This window comes from Pipra filicauda, unplaced genomic scaffold (genome assembly GCF_003945595.2).
Source record: "Pipra filicauda isolate LSUMZ 115617 unplaced genomic scaffold, ASM394559v2 scaffold309_size868695_pilon, whole genome shotgun sequence".
NCBI classification, from domain to species: domain Eukaryota; kingdom Metazoa; phylum Chordata; class Aves; order Passeriformes; family Pipridae; genus Pipra; species Pipra filicauda.
In genome coordinates, this window is record NW_024104431.1 from 624,397 (window position 1) to 640,546 (window position 16,150).

At 40.2% G+C, this 16,150-nt stretch overlaps 1 protein-coding gene across 2 annotated transcripts in view; it reads left to right on the forward strand.

Moving 5' to 3' along the window:
• Positions 1 to 910: 910 nt before the first annotated feature.
• The window catches only part of PPARG (peroxisome proliferator activated receptor gamma), a 56,728-nt gene continuing 41,488 nt past the window's right edge, over positions 911 to 16,150 (forward strand). Inside the window, exon 1 of one of the 2 annotated variants that reach the window (XM_027748524.2) lies at positions 911 to 1,019. The gene's annotated coding sequence lies outside the window, so the exon portion shown is untranslated. Of the gene's footprint in view, positions 1,052 to 16,150 lie in introns of both variants that reach the window. The other variant, XM_027748525.2, reaches the window with a different exon arrangement.

Here is a 16,150-nt window from a genome sequence, read left to right on the forward strand (position 1 = left end):
CCTTCAGTATACAAATAATAAAGCAAATGCAGGCTCTCTTTCAAAATGCTTGATGACTAAGAACCATAATGAGGCAAATTTAGAATCCTTCAATCTTCCAGTGATGTCCAAGGGATCAAGAGGTTTTAAAGGCAAACTGTTGTATCCTGGGGCATCTTGAGTTACGGGATGACTCTCTAAAACTTGTTGATTTTATGCTTTTTTTTCCTCATCTAGCTTCTTTTTAAAAGAATCGGAGAGTGAGATAGAGGAGGTGACATGCTTGTTGGGACTTGCCGCTTCTGGAGAGGTACCGAACACAGCCTATACCGCTTGTCTCTGCATTCCTGGAGGGGGGAGAAGGGGGGAGAGATAATCTCTAGCTTTCAAAAAAAAAAGTGAGGGGAAAAGAAGAATTTGATTTACCTCTGTTACTGCTAAAAACCTTTTCAGAAAAGCCTTTACTCCTGTCACAGCAGGACACAGCCTGACGTGAGGTGACCAAGCCAACTACACAGCGCAGAGAGGAGGAGGCTGGAGAATGGGAAGGCAAAAGAGAAAGCAGTCAGTAGGCGGAAAAACTGAATTTTCAGTTACGGGAGATTACAGGGAGCAGAGATCAAATTCCAGATCCACTCCGGGGCCCGCGCTCTGCCCTCAGGTACAGGCAGGTGATTCCGCTCGGCGGGCGCGGACCCGGAGGGAACTGGCTGGGCTGGAGGGACGGTCTGAAGGGGAGAGGACGGAGCCGCGGCGCCTCCTCCCCCTCGTTCTCCTCCTCACGGACCCGCTGCCCCGCTTGTCCCCGTCCCTGTGGCCGCGGCCGCCCCCGTTCCCATCTCCCCGGCCCCCGGGCGTCCCCTCCGCCCGCCGCCCCCTCGGCCCCTCGGCCCGCTCCGCTCCCCCCAGCGCCCGCCGGGGGCCGGCGGGAGGCGGCGCCGGCCGGGGGAGGCGGTCCCTGCCCGGGAGGACGGGCCGAGCCGGGGAGTTTATCCCACTAGAAGGGAACAGTTTCTCCCGCTGAGACTTGACAGCGCCAGGTCAGTGCGGGCTGCGGGGACCGTCCCCCGAGGTGAGGGGCCGGCGGGGGCGCGAGGAGAGCGCCGGGCTAAGGGAGCCGCGGGCGGGGGCGGTGTGAGGGGCCGAGGGGCCGGGGGGCTGCCGGGCTCGGGGCGGGCAGAGCGCGGAGCCCCGGCCCGCCGGGGATGCTCGGAGGGCCGGGGCTGGACGGCGGCTCCGCGGGAGCGGGGCGGGGTTCGAGGCTGTTCCTGGAGCTGGAGGAGAACGGGGCGCTCGGCCCGGCCCGGGGGGAGCGGGACTGGCGGGGCCGCTGCGGAGCCCGCGGGGCGGTGCGGGAGGGGAGCGCGATGCGGGGCCCGGAGCACCCCCGGCTGCCTCCAGGTGCCTCTGCCGGAGCCTCCTGCCCGCGGGAGCGTGGGCGCTGTGTCCATGGTGCTGTACCGGGGCCGGCGCGGGCGCTCCCGGGGAGGATGCTCGGGGGCTGCGGGGGGGATTCCCCCGGGCAGGGGGAGCTGATGCGGCTCCGCGACCTCGGGGACAGGCACCCACAGGGCAGTGCTGGGCTCACCTGGCTCCTGCTCTTAATGAATGAACAGCCTTTTACTTATTTATTTATTTTAAATTTCTCAATCGCAGAAAGTCGGGGAGCCTTTCTGAGCCTGCAACAGCTAAGATGCTATGTTGAAATGTATTGTGTCTTGATGGCATGCCTCAGGTTCGCAGGAGCATTTTGTAATCTTCCTGGTGTCATTTCTCTCCAGGGTATTCTGCAGCTAGAGAGTGCAAGTTCCTGTGGTGTTGTAACTTTGAGGCACTGTGTACACACGAGAATACAATGCTGACTTAACAGGGATGCATTTATTAATATTAGTGATGTAAGGCTGGTATTTATTCTGATTGAAAGCTCAGGAAATTATCAATTTCTTCATGTACTGTGGAATCTAAGTTCCTTTAAATCAGATGGATCAACTATAATTCTTCTAGGTTTTGACATAACCTTGTATTTGTGACTCACTACCCCATCTCTGAATGAGCTTTTGATGTGGCACATGATTCCATTTAAAAATGTCTATTAAAATTTTCTTTTTCTGGTACCAATTAGTCTATAATTTAATAAGTAATTTACCTTTCAAAAGATTACTATGAGTTGTTACTAGTTAACTAAAAATTCCCAGTGTACACCAAGTGACTTTGACATACGATACTCAGCCCTCTCCTTTGAAAAGAAGTTGCAAATGTTGTGCTCTCATTAATATCAGAATTTGTTGCATGAAGTCATGTGTTTGACATCATTATTCTCTTTGGCTGTCACAAAAAAAATTGCTGCAGAAATTGCTTAGAGATTTAATTACGAGATTGTAAGGAATTGCTGTTAGCAGTGCGTTAAGACATGGCACAATATAAGCATGGACTTGTCAGGGGGAGAGAGAGTTGAAAAAACAGTTGGCATGGACTTTGATAACTAATCAGAAATATAATTTAATGGTATTTTACACAGGCAAGTTTTGAATTTTGATGTTCTTAGACATCAGTTTTTTAAAATACTCCACTAGCTGGTAGTGGTTCAGAGACTATACACTTGTAATTAGCCTTAAGATAGTGTGTGTTTCTTAGAAATGCTTCAATGTCAAATTCCTGGATAATACAATATATTAAACATCAGCATTCCATGAAACTTCCATTACAACATAGAATATATAAATAATTCTTGTTTTCCTCATTTATATTTCATATAATGAATTCTCAGAAAATTCTCACCAAAACAAGGTGGCAAAACATTAGAATTTAATTGAAAAATACTGAAGCTATGCCTTTTAACCTTCCTTATGGTACCTATAAAAACACCCACTATCAACACTGCTTCTAAATCTGACTCTATCGTGAACTTCTTTTCATAACCATAAGTCCATTTCTAAGTCAATAAAATAAATTTAGGTGGAGCTTCAATTACTGTCAGTAAAATTTTCTGCTTATAGCAATGGCTAATGAATTTTGAGAAAAGATGTATTGTAAAAACAAGGGAAAGTTTAAAAGTAGAAGAAAAACTCTATCTTGTACAAAGCCGGACTAAATAATGAAAAGGGCACTTGGTTGTTTCACCTTGATTTCTGAGACCCTTTTTTTTTACATATAATCTGTTCAGAATGGAGCTGGATATATTTACTGGGCATTTTTGTAGCCTAATTGTGCCTGTATTTGATATTCAGAATCTGCATTTCTTTTACAATCTTTTGTCGCAAGGATTATTCCCATGGCCACCAAAGTCATGCAGTAAAACAGTTTCCAGTGCAGTTTATTTCTCAAGAGAAATTATAATACAATTATAAAGTCTCCATGCTGGGTTCTTTTGGAGTCGTGGATACAATACTTCCCATTAGTTATTGCTACTGGTTTATTTCTTTAATCACTGATAGGCTTATTAAATGTAGGATATTAGATGATGAGTCCTAATCGTTCCAATCGTTTCCATAATGATGTATTTTTTTTAGCAGCAGGGATCTATTTTTCAGGTACTTTATGCCAAATGTTCTTTATGTGTCAGATAACTTTATGTGAGCTAACAAAAGAAGAAGTTAGAACCAGTCCAAAGCAAGAGAACATGGTTGTACTCAAGTCCTACACACCCATGACACAAACAGAAGTTGGGGTTTCCCATTAAGAGGTCTGTTCTCAAGGATTTGATTTAACTAGTACAGAGTACTTGGGGAAAAAATCTCCTCCTTGCCCCCATCTTTTTCCCTATGGAGATTTTTCCAAGGCAGAATGAAAAATGAAAGAGCCATAAGATTTGTCTCCAGATATTTTGATTCTCAGGAATATGAAATGTAAATTGATTCCTACATTAAATGGTAAAGCTTTTACGTTTCTTTTGTCTGTTCCCCCCTCCCCTTTTTATTTTATACAAAGGAAAGTCTGGGGCTTTTTTTCAGTCGTGCTTTTTTTAAATGTAGACTAGTCCATCTTTTCTCAGTTGTACCTGCTTTCAGGTTCCAGTGACAATGTAGAAAATGCTGGTGATGAGCAAATTGTCACCCCAGTATTAGAACCTGTGGTGAGTGGGGCTTGGGATACTCCACATCTTGCAGGTATAAGGAGATATATAAGGAGAAAATACACGTGGCAACCCTAGGAAAGACTGAGTTTCTACTTCAGCATCAGGTCTTCTACCGCAACGAGGAATTCTCTTCTGCCTGTCACTTGAAAGTTGTCAGCTCTTCTCACAAGGCAAAAGTAGAAGTAAATCTATCGTAGACTCTTGTACTTTAAATTTAGAGTGGGGAAAAAAAAAAAGCAAGGCCTGGTTTTCAGTCTTCATATCTGAAAACTTTCGCAGAACTAAAGTCAATTTGATAAGGTTCACATTTTTCTCCCACTCCACCCACACCTTCCATTACATTATTTGGCCTGTTTGCCCTCTCATAAACCAGTCTATAGAATTGAACTAAACAATGACATCATTCTCCAATTAAAATTCATGATATGCGAACTATATTTTTAATTACCTGTGTTGCAGTAGTACCCAGCAGCCTAGTCAAGATTGGGGCCATCTTGTTACTCACTCAAATGTAATAATTGCCCTTATCCTTAATACTATATGATCTATGACATGAGAATGCAAATAGTTACACATGGACACACAATATCGGGGTGCAATTGATGCAAAGAATTAAATTTAAAATTCCAGTGATTCATGCTTACAAAAGTAAATGATTCTTACAAAATTATGACAACTAAGTTACGTATATATGTAATAAATCCCCACATTTACAGCAAAAAACTCCTCAACTTCTAGGCAGTATCCTATTCTCTAAATAGAGCTGTTCTTACTTAGCAGTTTCACTAGCTTTCACTGCAAGTAGAGAAAATACCCTGCTTGGAAAGGGGAGGATAAGGCACTACCTCAGGAACTGGGCAGTGCATTTCTGGAATGGACTAGCAGGTGATGCTTTGTGGACTTGCATCAGCCACCCCCTTTCCTCATGACTAAGCAGATCGCCTCCATGCCATGCAGTCTGCACTTTGAGGACAAAGTCTAGGAATTCAAGTCTATGAATCCCAAAGTCTACTCTGCTGGTTGATAATTAGCAATTTAAAAAACACAAAGCTTACGTAGCTTTGTCGATGTATGTTCAGGCCCAAGTGGGCTCCATGCCTGCTGAGGTGAACGTATGTGTGTGGTTATGGACGTGCTTGTAGGGCATGTGTGTGTGTGTAGGGAGGGTATTAACCTATTATAGAAAGGCTTCCTACTTATCCCAGCAAGACTGAAAGGCTATATATAACTTCTGATAACACAGTATAATAAATATTGGGTAATATCCCAGTAGAAAAATATACAGAACACTCCACACTATTAAAGAAGGGTTGGTTTATTGGAAGGTGCACAGAGTATAGAAAAAAGATCCCAGCTTCTGTGAGGTCAGTGGTGGATCTGCTGTTTCAGTAGGGTCAGGTTTGCAATCTACGTTCAGTGATAGAAATTTTGTCCTATACACTGTTTGCTTCCACACAATTGCTACTGAATTACTACCCATGTGTGTGTTTAATATGCTGAAAATACGGGGTCTGACTCAAAAGGAATTGCTGTTTGCTCAGTGAGACTAAGGGCCTGAAATTAGATAACCATGAATATATATTATAGCAAAAGTCCTACCTATTTTTCTTTAAATTTTATAAGAAATGCCAGTGTAACAGGGGGAGTATATTTATCTGGAGTACTGGTGTTTGTGATCCATTTCTTTAAATGAAATATTACTGTTTAGATACGGACACTGAAGTTGGTGTTAGTTTATTCCAGACCTTCAAATTAGGCACTAGTTCTAGTTTTGGTCTTACAGCAGCTGTCATGGGAGGAAAACAGTGTACTTTGTGCTGCTTTATGAACTGTTGGAATTTCATGAGCTCCATGGAGACTCCAGTCTTTCCTCTTTATCAGAGATCTGATTGAGGCACATTTGAGATTCCCTTTTGTCTGAATCCTGTACTTTTTTATAGGCCTCCATCTGCGATTCCTCTAACTTACCCATACATATGTATAAAATTCTAAATATGTTTATTTTCATCCAAACACTTTTAGCTGTCATGGAACATTCATATAGGATAAGTTAGAGCAATGGAGGTTTTCTTATTGTATCCTGTGTTTTTCCGCTGGGTTAAAGCCTTTCTTTTCAGAGGATTTCGTATTTGCACAAAGTAGTCCTGCCCAGAATTATGATCTCGTCTTAAACTTTTTACACAATATGTGATTACACTGCATTGCATAAAGTGGAATTTTATGTTATAATATTGCATTATAAGTCCATAGTACTTGTGTGTTTGTTTAGATTTATTGAACACAGATGTTGTGTAACTGCTGTAACTATTTGTGGCTGTTAAACAGCAATTCTGAAGTTTGAGAGGCTTTGAACTTAGGTTGCTATCTATATACAAATAGACTGATGTAGATTTGCACTGTCTGTGCTAGGGCATTATTTTAATATTGCTGTGAAGTAAGTACTCAGGCATGGTGGCTTGAGAGATATGTCAGGCTACCAAAAGAGTCACTTTGTTACACCAAAAAAAAGGAACTATGAAAAGAAAAATGTTAATTACAGGCTTTAACACTCACACCAAGATCTTCTAGTAGGGGTGGTCAGAAAAACAGGTTTTACTACCTAAACCTGGTGCTTTGTGGTGCTATCTAATATGGGGGCTTGTGGAAAAATGCAACCACGTCTATTTACTGCCTTTCATAATGTACATATTTCCTCATGATAGGTTTAGGCACTGACTTTTTATGTCTACAGTAAACAAAGTAAATAAAACTGAGACTTTATCCTTTCATCTTGAATATGTTTTCCTTGGAGTTACTGTTCCCTACAGTGGTATTTAAGCTACAATATTTTGTGCTGAATCTCAGTTTTTAAGCTCAATAGAAGCATATTATTATGTGGTATATTGCTAAATTGATTTTTAATCCTACCTATGAATGTTAAAAAAAAAAAAAAAGGAAACCAAATTTTACTTTCAGTCACACTCAGAGAAATCTATAGTTAGTGTACTACAGAAGTACATGAGGGCAAAAAGTTATTTGCACAGAGTTTATCTGTATTCTCTAACCTTATTCGGGACCATATTTAATGGAATCATGAGAAGTTTGGAAGAGGCTACTGGCTGAGGGTCTCATTCTGAGGGTCTCATTCCCTTCAGAGTAAGGGAAATATATGTTATCTATTTGCTTTCTAGCTTGTAGCATGTCTAAAACAAGGTTCTTGCACTGCCCTAACGATGCAACCATTCCTCCGACCCTGCTAAAGTTAACCAGGAGAGTGGATGGATTTACTTCATTGAGTCCCCAAAGTTCTGCCAGGATTTTACTGCATTTTGCTGGATTTCTTCCCTATTGTCACTCCCAGATGCCATCATTTGCACTTAAACTGCATATCTGAGATGCCTGATTTGTACATCAAGGCATGCTGGTGTATCTGAGTTTTAAAATTATTAGAAATATTAAGAGAAGAGGCTGGTGTTTTATTTATTTTGAATATTCCGTAGTAATGGTCTACATAAATAGAGTGATAGATGAGTGCATGTTGCAAGATACCCATATAAAGGTATAGACTTTTTGAGTTTTGCTTAGAACATCATTAAAGAACGTGGAAACAAAAATTCTGCAAATATGCTTTCACTTTCAGAATTTCCAGCTGTTGCTGAAGATGGCTTGAGATGATAAACAAGATGAAATGTTGAGCTTTATTTAGAACAAAAGGGTTTCACATTAAAGTAGTTTTCTGAATGAAATAAGCACCATTTAGGTTTATTTTCCTGCTTTTTTTTTTTTTATACATTTACACTAAAGCTATTGCCAGAATTGCTAAATTGGCCTGGAGTAGAGAATTTAGTAAAGATCTCATCTGAGTTGTTATAATTAACTACAGAATAAGTTTCAAAATCAGTATTATAAAAGTTTATTATGACATGTCTTGAATTTAAAATAGGAAAAAAGCAAATATTCCAGAATTACTTGGAAAGGTTCAGGTTTTTAGCAGTGGCTTGAATGTATTTTTCGTTATTAAGGCAATGCAAAATAATTTCCAAAAATCCCCTGGAAGCTTAATTAGTTCCTATCTTGCCTTTTTCTTTTTTTTTTTTCTATAATTATTTAGGTGTTTGCATATAAGAAACGCTATTGGAAACAAATTCCACATTGCTCTCCAGGATTACCTTGCCAATGGATCTCGGGTGTGTTTTGCAAGCCCCTTGGAGTGTTTGCTGTGCTGTGAGCTCCCAATTGTCCTGAATTGGTTAATTGTTTTTGTGATGCAGAGAAGAACATTATGGCACATGAATAGGAGACCCAAGAGGGTTCCTTACACAGTTTCCTTTGGGCACTACCCAAAGACTTGTTCTCTGGGCCTGCCTCACGTGATCAGCCTGGACAACTTGACCAATTAAACTGGGTGCGGTAGATATTTATTATGTTCACAAGATCTTGTTTAGGGTCGGGATTTTTGCAGTAATCCAATCCCTTGTATAAAATATACACTTGGAATCGTTGCACTGGCTTAGGTTTTATCCTGGTTAGATGCGATAAAACATCAGGTTATGCAAGCTACATTCTGACACAGGTAATGACATTTGAGGAATTATTTTCTGAGATCAGGATTACTGATTTATTAAGAAATAGTCGTTACAGCACAGTTGGCGTAGGCAGGAATTCTTGACAGTGCTTGAAGTACTGGAAAACCCATCAGTATCTAGAACCCATTTTTTCTACAACAAAGATATTTTCTTGTAGACGTGTCTTCTTGAAAATTTTAAATCTTAATCCAAAAATAGAATGTTAAAGATATATTTTCCCACAAACGTACCTTCATGTTTTAATTTCTGTAACAAACCCGTTCACATGCTCATGCCAGAGTTCACAGGAGCAGCTCTCCTCATGGAATGAGTCTGCCTCTATCACTGTTTTCATTGTGCTGGTCACTGGGGGATCGTATCTGTCAAATTTTTAATGAGTCACAGTTTTGTTAAGGAGGGCATTTTCATGCAAGGGAAGAGTTGCAAGCAGTACAGTGGCTCTGAGCTGGACATAATATGCTGTTTCATCCTTCATGATGTAATACTGAGGATGTGGAAGTCATGTGCACTTCTTTCCATTCTTTTTCTGGGTCATGAGGGTGCCAATTCTAAGTAGGTGAGAGATCAAATAAAAACCCAGAAAACTGCTTTCTGTAGATTTTATCAATTCTGTTTTTCAAAGATGACAATATTATCAACAGTGTTCTGCTTCTTTACAAATGAAAATATTAATAAACCAAAATTTATGCAGAATAGGTGGAGTAATGTGCAATGTTAAGATTGACTCTGGCTTTTTAATCTTGTGAAATAGTGAGATTATCTTTAATCTTAATAGAGACTGCTGGTGTGCAGCGTGATTAGATTAATTGCAGTGGTGGATTAAGGCAGGGATCTAAGGCCGATGTGGGACTTTGGAGGCCCAGCAGAGAAGTGAGTTGGGAAAAAGGGAAAAAGCTGTCCGGAGTGAATATTAGGAAAGGAAATGAATTAATGAAATTAATTAATTAATGGAAGTTTCAAGAGAAGGCAGTGGGAAGATTGGCTATAACTGCTGTTTCTCTTTATTAATTTAGTCCTTTTTATGTTTGCCAAAGAAAGTATTCAAACTCAGGAAAATTCTTTTAAAAATACAACTGTTTGAATTTCTTTTTCAAAGTTTAAAGTTTACTGCTGGAACCTTCTTGATTTTGAATTCTTCTCTCTGGTCTCTTACGAGATTTTCAGCTTTTCTTGGTTTAAGATATGCTGACAATGCCATAACGTGGTCTTTCACTGTATTTTGGCATTCCTACTCATTGTTCTTTTTCTGCCCAAGTTTGCTCTGTTTTTTAAATCTAGCCTTATTTATTACTCCTTTGAGAACAGGAACTGTCTAATATGCTAACAACAAGTGACAGCTTTCCTGTCACTGAGGACAGGAGAACAGGCAGTGAATATTGCTGAAGCTGAGGTAAGTTTAGAATAACAATAACTTGTGCATCCCCTAAATTTGATATACTGTAGTGTGACCACGTTCTCTGACGCAGGCTGGGCAGCAGATTCCTGTCTCCTCCCCCAGCCACCAACAGGAAGGCACAGCACAATGTTAGACAGCATGTGGCAATTTTCAATTTCTGCTGAAGGCTGACCCTTAGACAGAAGGGTGATTCTTTTGTTGGCACTAATGAAATGCTGCGAGTCTCCATAGAGTGTCAGAATAAATGCACTTAAATTAAAAAAACAAAACCACAACAAATTAGTAGACATTAAAACAGTGAGACAGTAAGATTGTTTCTTCCTTTCCTCCCCAAATTTGCCTTTTGAAGGGAAGAGTAAAGGGAGGAAAAGGTTTGAGGTGAATAAGGTGAGAGGCACAGTGTAAGAGGAGAGATAAAGCAGAGAGAAACTCTAATTGTCCTGCAGGAAAGCAGAAAAAAAGCAAGAAGGAAGAAGAAATTGATGCAGGTATGGTTGCCACTTTTGCTGACAATTACTCCAGGAAGGGCTAATTAATGTAGTAATTATACCTGACACTCTGTGGAGGAAAGGAATTCTCTGGAGTTCAAACCAGTAGGAGTTATAGAGCCTCCATTCAGCCATGAATATGGAAATTAAAGAAAGACAGTGTAGACTAAATACTAAATGGCACTGTTTTCTGATTCCAGGGCTATATAAACTGTTGTATAGCTCCTCAAAGAAAACACCTTCTAAATAACAATTTCTGAAATTAAATCAGAGAAAAAAAATATTGGAAAGTCTCCTGCAGAGATGAGTGTTGCACTGGGACGAGTTCCTGACAGCCCCCAGGGGACATTTCCCTCCCTTCATCTTCCAGGAGCCTCACTGAGAACAGGTTCCCATGTGCCCTTTGGTGCTGGGCAGTCCATCTGCTGAACAGTAAGTTTTCCTCTACATCCCTAGGGCATGTGGATTATCTTAACTCCTAGAAGCCAGGAGTGACTTATTGTATCTTGTTAATTTTTCTCAGAGCAGAAGATGAGATAAATAACTAGCAGTGTCCAGCTTGCTGTAGTATTGACATCTTTATATTGTGGAGTCTCAAAGCAGCAAAGTATTTCTTCTGTTTTCATGAGACACAAAGATAGATGGGTAAATGCCCCTGCTAGATATCAGTTATAGGAATTGGATCATTTTACTTGCCTTGTCTGACTGAGTGTCAAGAATGGAACTTGTATCTTAGAGGTTTCCATCTCTGCAGGGGTTTTTGCACACGAGTGCTGAACACTGTCAGAGCTCCATGCCTCCCCTTTCTAAAATCTGAGTACCCACTACAGGTCTTGCCAGGCAGAAGCTGGGGCCACATTTAGGAAGGAAAGGTTATTCACAATTAAATAACTGTGTGAATTCGAGGAAAAACAAAACAAACCCCTGAGCAATTATATTCCCTGGTCTCAGAGAAGCCTAATTGAACCAGTAAATCAAAAAGTGCTGTAACTTGGGCACAGGAAGTGGATGGGGAAATTGTTAAGTTCTTAGAATTGTCCCTGGTCCAGTTTTAGCTCATCCAATTAAGAACCATTCAATAACTTCCCAGAAATACTTTGGGGGTCAGCATGGGCCATGGACCATTTGCAGCAGGCCATTTACGTGTTGCCACCCAGTTTTGACAACTGGGAGAGTCTGATCATGAGTGGAACAGGTATGGGCAGAGTGAGAGTCCTGCTGCTCCTCAGTTCATTGATATAACTAAAACGGAATCGGCTTAAATGCCTCTCAGATTTGTTACTATTTTCTTTTAAGTTTCTTCCTGCCTACAGAGCAAGATGATCTGTGCTTCATGTTCCATTCATAAATTTTTAGCTCTAAAAGATTAATGTTGTATAACCTGGAGATCTTTTTAAGTTTGAGAACTTCTGGCATACAAGAAAGAAGTGGAAGTTGTATATTTGGCAGAGTAGAGGTTGGAATTTTATGGAAACAAAAATCTCTATAAGTCATTTTAGTCTGTTCTCTGGTCATTTGACTGTCATGTAAATAAATCAAAGGACACATAACAAAAAGCCCCAAATCTTTTGAAATACTCCTAATTTCTTTTCTAACCACTGGTGAAGGAAGAAGGCATTAGTGTGGTAGAAAAATTCTTTCTCTATTTATACATCTGTCCTGAGCAGATGTTAGTAAAATACTTGTATATGATAAAGCTGTTGCTCTGAAAAATACTTTGAAATTTTTACTGACCTGCTGTCCATTCCAAGAACTTTAGACAACTAACATTGTAACTCACCTGTAAAGTATACATTACAACTTGTTTGCTCTGAAAATTCCTTTTGGCTCAAGTGAAAGCGCGCAGGGCAAACAAAGTTATGAAATGTGTACACAAGGTGTGAGAGGAGATGGTTACACTTGGGTATAATTTATGGTCCTGAGCCTTCAGGGTCGTCAGTGCAGTCTGACCTGTGCTCACCATCTCACTGGTTTGAGTGGGATCACAAATGAATATCAGGGCCAAGTCAGACTGACTGATTTGCCCCAAATAGTGTCAAAAAATAAATCATAGATTTTTAATTTTTCTCTTAATTAAATAGAAAGCCCAAAAGATGAACTCAATGATCCTTGTGGGTCCCTTCCAAATCAGAATATTCTGTGACTCTGATTTTAAGACTTGAAGATTTGAGATCTAAAATATTTGACAGTGTAGCCACTATTTTAAACTCCATTTCTGTTGTAAAAGTTGATAAATATTTTTACTGTTAAAATCCTTTCAGCCGTGTGATCATTGATTCAATTAAAGGAGCAGAAAATACCATGTTTTGTTGAGACTTAAAAAAGATACATCAAGAACCTTTGTAGGTATTTAAACAGGTGAAGCATTCAGGAAGAAATGTAAAGGAAGTTATAAGATTTTTCAAGAGAATGAGACACAGACTTCCTAATAAAAGTATGACAATTCAGAGACCCAAAGCACCATTGAAGACGAAAATTCTAATATTTTAATTTCAAATAACTGACCAGCAACCTCAGAAATAGTATAGAGAGAAGGACGTTGTCTTGAATATGGGAAACTGGAGATGGGGGAAAGCACTGCATGGTATTTATTTATATAGGAAAAATATCCCAGGGCTCCTCAATCCCTTTTGTTATTCTTAATTAAAGAGTAATTTTTAAAGGAATTTTTTTAAAACAAAGCGGTGTCATTTTTAACCTTCCTCACACTGGCTAAACTAAAAGTGGGTAGGTTTAGATTAGATATTAGGGACAAATTGTTGGCTGTGAGGATGGGGAGGCCCTGGCCCAGGTTGCCCAGAGAAGCTGTGGCTGCCCCATCCCTGGAAGTGTCCAAGGCCAGGTTGGACGGGGCTTGGAGCAACCTGGGCTAGTGGAAGGTGTCCCTGCCCATGGCAGGGGGTGGAACAAGACAGTCTTTGAGGTCCCTTCCAACCCAAACAGCTCCATGGCCCTGTGGAGGCAGCACGTTGCTCCATGTGGTGTGGGCAGCGCACGACGCAGCCAGGCCCCAACTGAGGAGTAACCCAGGAACGCAAAGTTCTGCAGGAGCATTTCCTGTCTGCTGAATCTTGAAGGCATATTTTTCAAAATTGCTCCACCTTGGAAAATCTTAGCTAAAACAGGGATTAAACCCTAACAAATGGGTATCCAGTGTGTTAATATCAAAGCCAATTTTTAAACAAACTTAAATGGTTTGTAACGAAGTAGGGGTAACACAGAAGGACAAATAAAGGAAGTAGTGTGTGAATCATCTTGCCTGTTAAAAAGTCTTGTTCTGTCCTTATACAAACAGTTCCTTGAACAGTAGATCCAATTAACTTAGTTGCCTATCGATATGTCCTTTTGGAATTTTGGAATTTTTCGTTTGGATTTGCTGATGTGTTTTACAAGGTGAGGTCAAACTCTCTCAGTGGTGACACCAACAACAATTTTGGCACATTGTGTTAAAACTCCTCTATACTGTAGTCAGTTCTGGCTGGAAAAAACCAATGTTTCCAAAAGCTCTTGGGATGAAGAGAAAGAGACCAACAAAGACACAAGAGGTAACAGTGAATATTATAAGCCTTGTTTCTTTAGAATTACATTATCAACTGAAAAATTAGTTTTTTAATGGGCATTATTTGAATCAATCTGCTAAATAAATATTGATATTTTATAATATCTTTCCAAATTTCAAGTATTCCACATACCTTTGGGATGTGCTGGCCAAATTTAGGAACCACTGAAATATAGAACTTCTTAGAAAGACCTTTCAGAATGAGGCTGTATCTTAATATTTTAATACAGGGAACCAGAAGCACGAGAAATCCCACAGGGAAATATGTTCCTTTTTGGTAAATTAATCACGGCTTCCAGAGCAGAAAGCCCAGAAAAGCATCTAAACATTTCCAGTTTAGTTTTAACTACTTTGTCAATCATTTAAATTTCCTTCCTCTGTATCTGAACCACGAACTGCTATTCAAAATGGTTTAAAATCATAAGTTCATATAGCCTGAAACTTTTTCAAGAAAATAAAAAAGCAGTTTGTGGCCTCTGGGAGAGTAAATTCCAGGGTTAATTTATAACTAAAGCAAATGTATCTATAAAAAGAAGAAAAGCTCCATAAGAAATATGTTAACAAATGACAAGAAAAAGGAGGCTCGATAAAAGATATCAGAACTTGTTTGGCACCAGTGATTTTATGACTGAGGAATTCAATTATAGGTGTGTTGGGAGTACCAAATCACAATTCTTTAAATCACTAATGGGAGACAAAGCTCTTTATCATGGTCAGAATGTGTTCGCATGAAATGTTCAGTCCTGCCCTCTGTAAATAAACTTTTAGTGCCCACACTCTGCATCTGCAGAGTCTGTGTCACACGGAGCAAAAGATACACAATTTCTGTTGAATCACTTGTCAGACACGCCTGCTGATACACTTTTATTAGAAATGATGGCAACCAAGACATTTCTTCCCCTAAGTTTGTAGTGCTCCTGTAAGTTTGTAAGTTGTTTCAGCTTGTAATTTTTCCCTTTCTGTATTAAGATTCTTCTAGAATCGTGGCATATTTGTTTTCAGGAAGGTTCAGTGTATGTGACATCAGTGTGCTCTGCAGCGATAGGCAGCAAATCGTATCAGCTTGGATTTGTTTACTCCTGTGGTAGATACATGAATGTCATAGAGGTCTTGGACCGGTGATGTAGATAATGACTTTGTACTTACCCCAGAGAGATGGATTAGCCTCGGATCAACGACAAATTAACTCCTGCGGTCTGCCTCGAACACTTGTTGTAGAGCAGTAAACCCCCGCCTCTTGTCAGCCACTAAAAGAGAAAGGGCTGTTTCTGGAACTGCAAATGTAACTCACGGGGAGATCCCCCTGTTAACAACTGTTGGGGGAAAATTGAAAGGACTCCCTTTTGTTTGCACGGCTGAGTTACAGCACACGGTGTGCATCGCTCCGGGAACCGCAGAGCCACAGCACACGGTGTGCATCGCTCCGGGAACCGCAGAGCCACAGCACACGGTGTGCATCGCTCCGGGAACCGCAGAGCCCGGGAACCGCAGAGCCACGCAACTCGTTAAGGTGGCGGGAGCTGATTTAAGAGTCCTTTGAATCTTTGTACAGTTTTGTTGGACGTGTCATCGCTGTGACCTTCCAGTATGATCACGCTGAATTACACTACACTGTACTCTTCCTGTGGCACCATTGTACAGATGTTATATGCACAATGCCTACCCAAACTACCAAGTCAGCAGACTACTTATAGGAAAAGTTTAACAAAAAGTTTTATTTTCATAAATTTCTTTTCTTCTTTTGGTATCTGTAGTTGAGCAGAAATGTCATTGCAAAGGCTTATGAGTAAGAATTTTACACCGAATATCCAAAATATTTAATTCCTTTCGATGATCTTTTTATTGACCTACTGATTTTACTTGTAGTGAGAAAATTATTCTCTCCTAAATAAAAACTTATTAACGACTGTTAGTTTTTACCATCTTGACCATTTGAATATTTTAAAATATAAGCAACATCATTCAGCTTCTACTTATTTAACTAATTATCTTTGTGGGCTTTATTGACATAGACTTAGTCATAAAGACTAAGAAGTGTTGGAACATCCCCATCTTAAACTATTAAGTGTTTACTATACCTAAGTATTT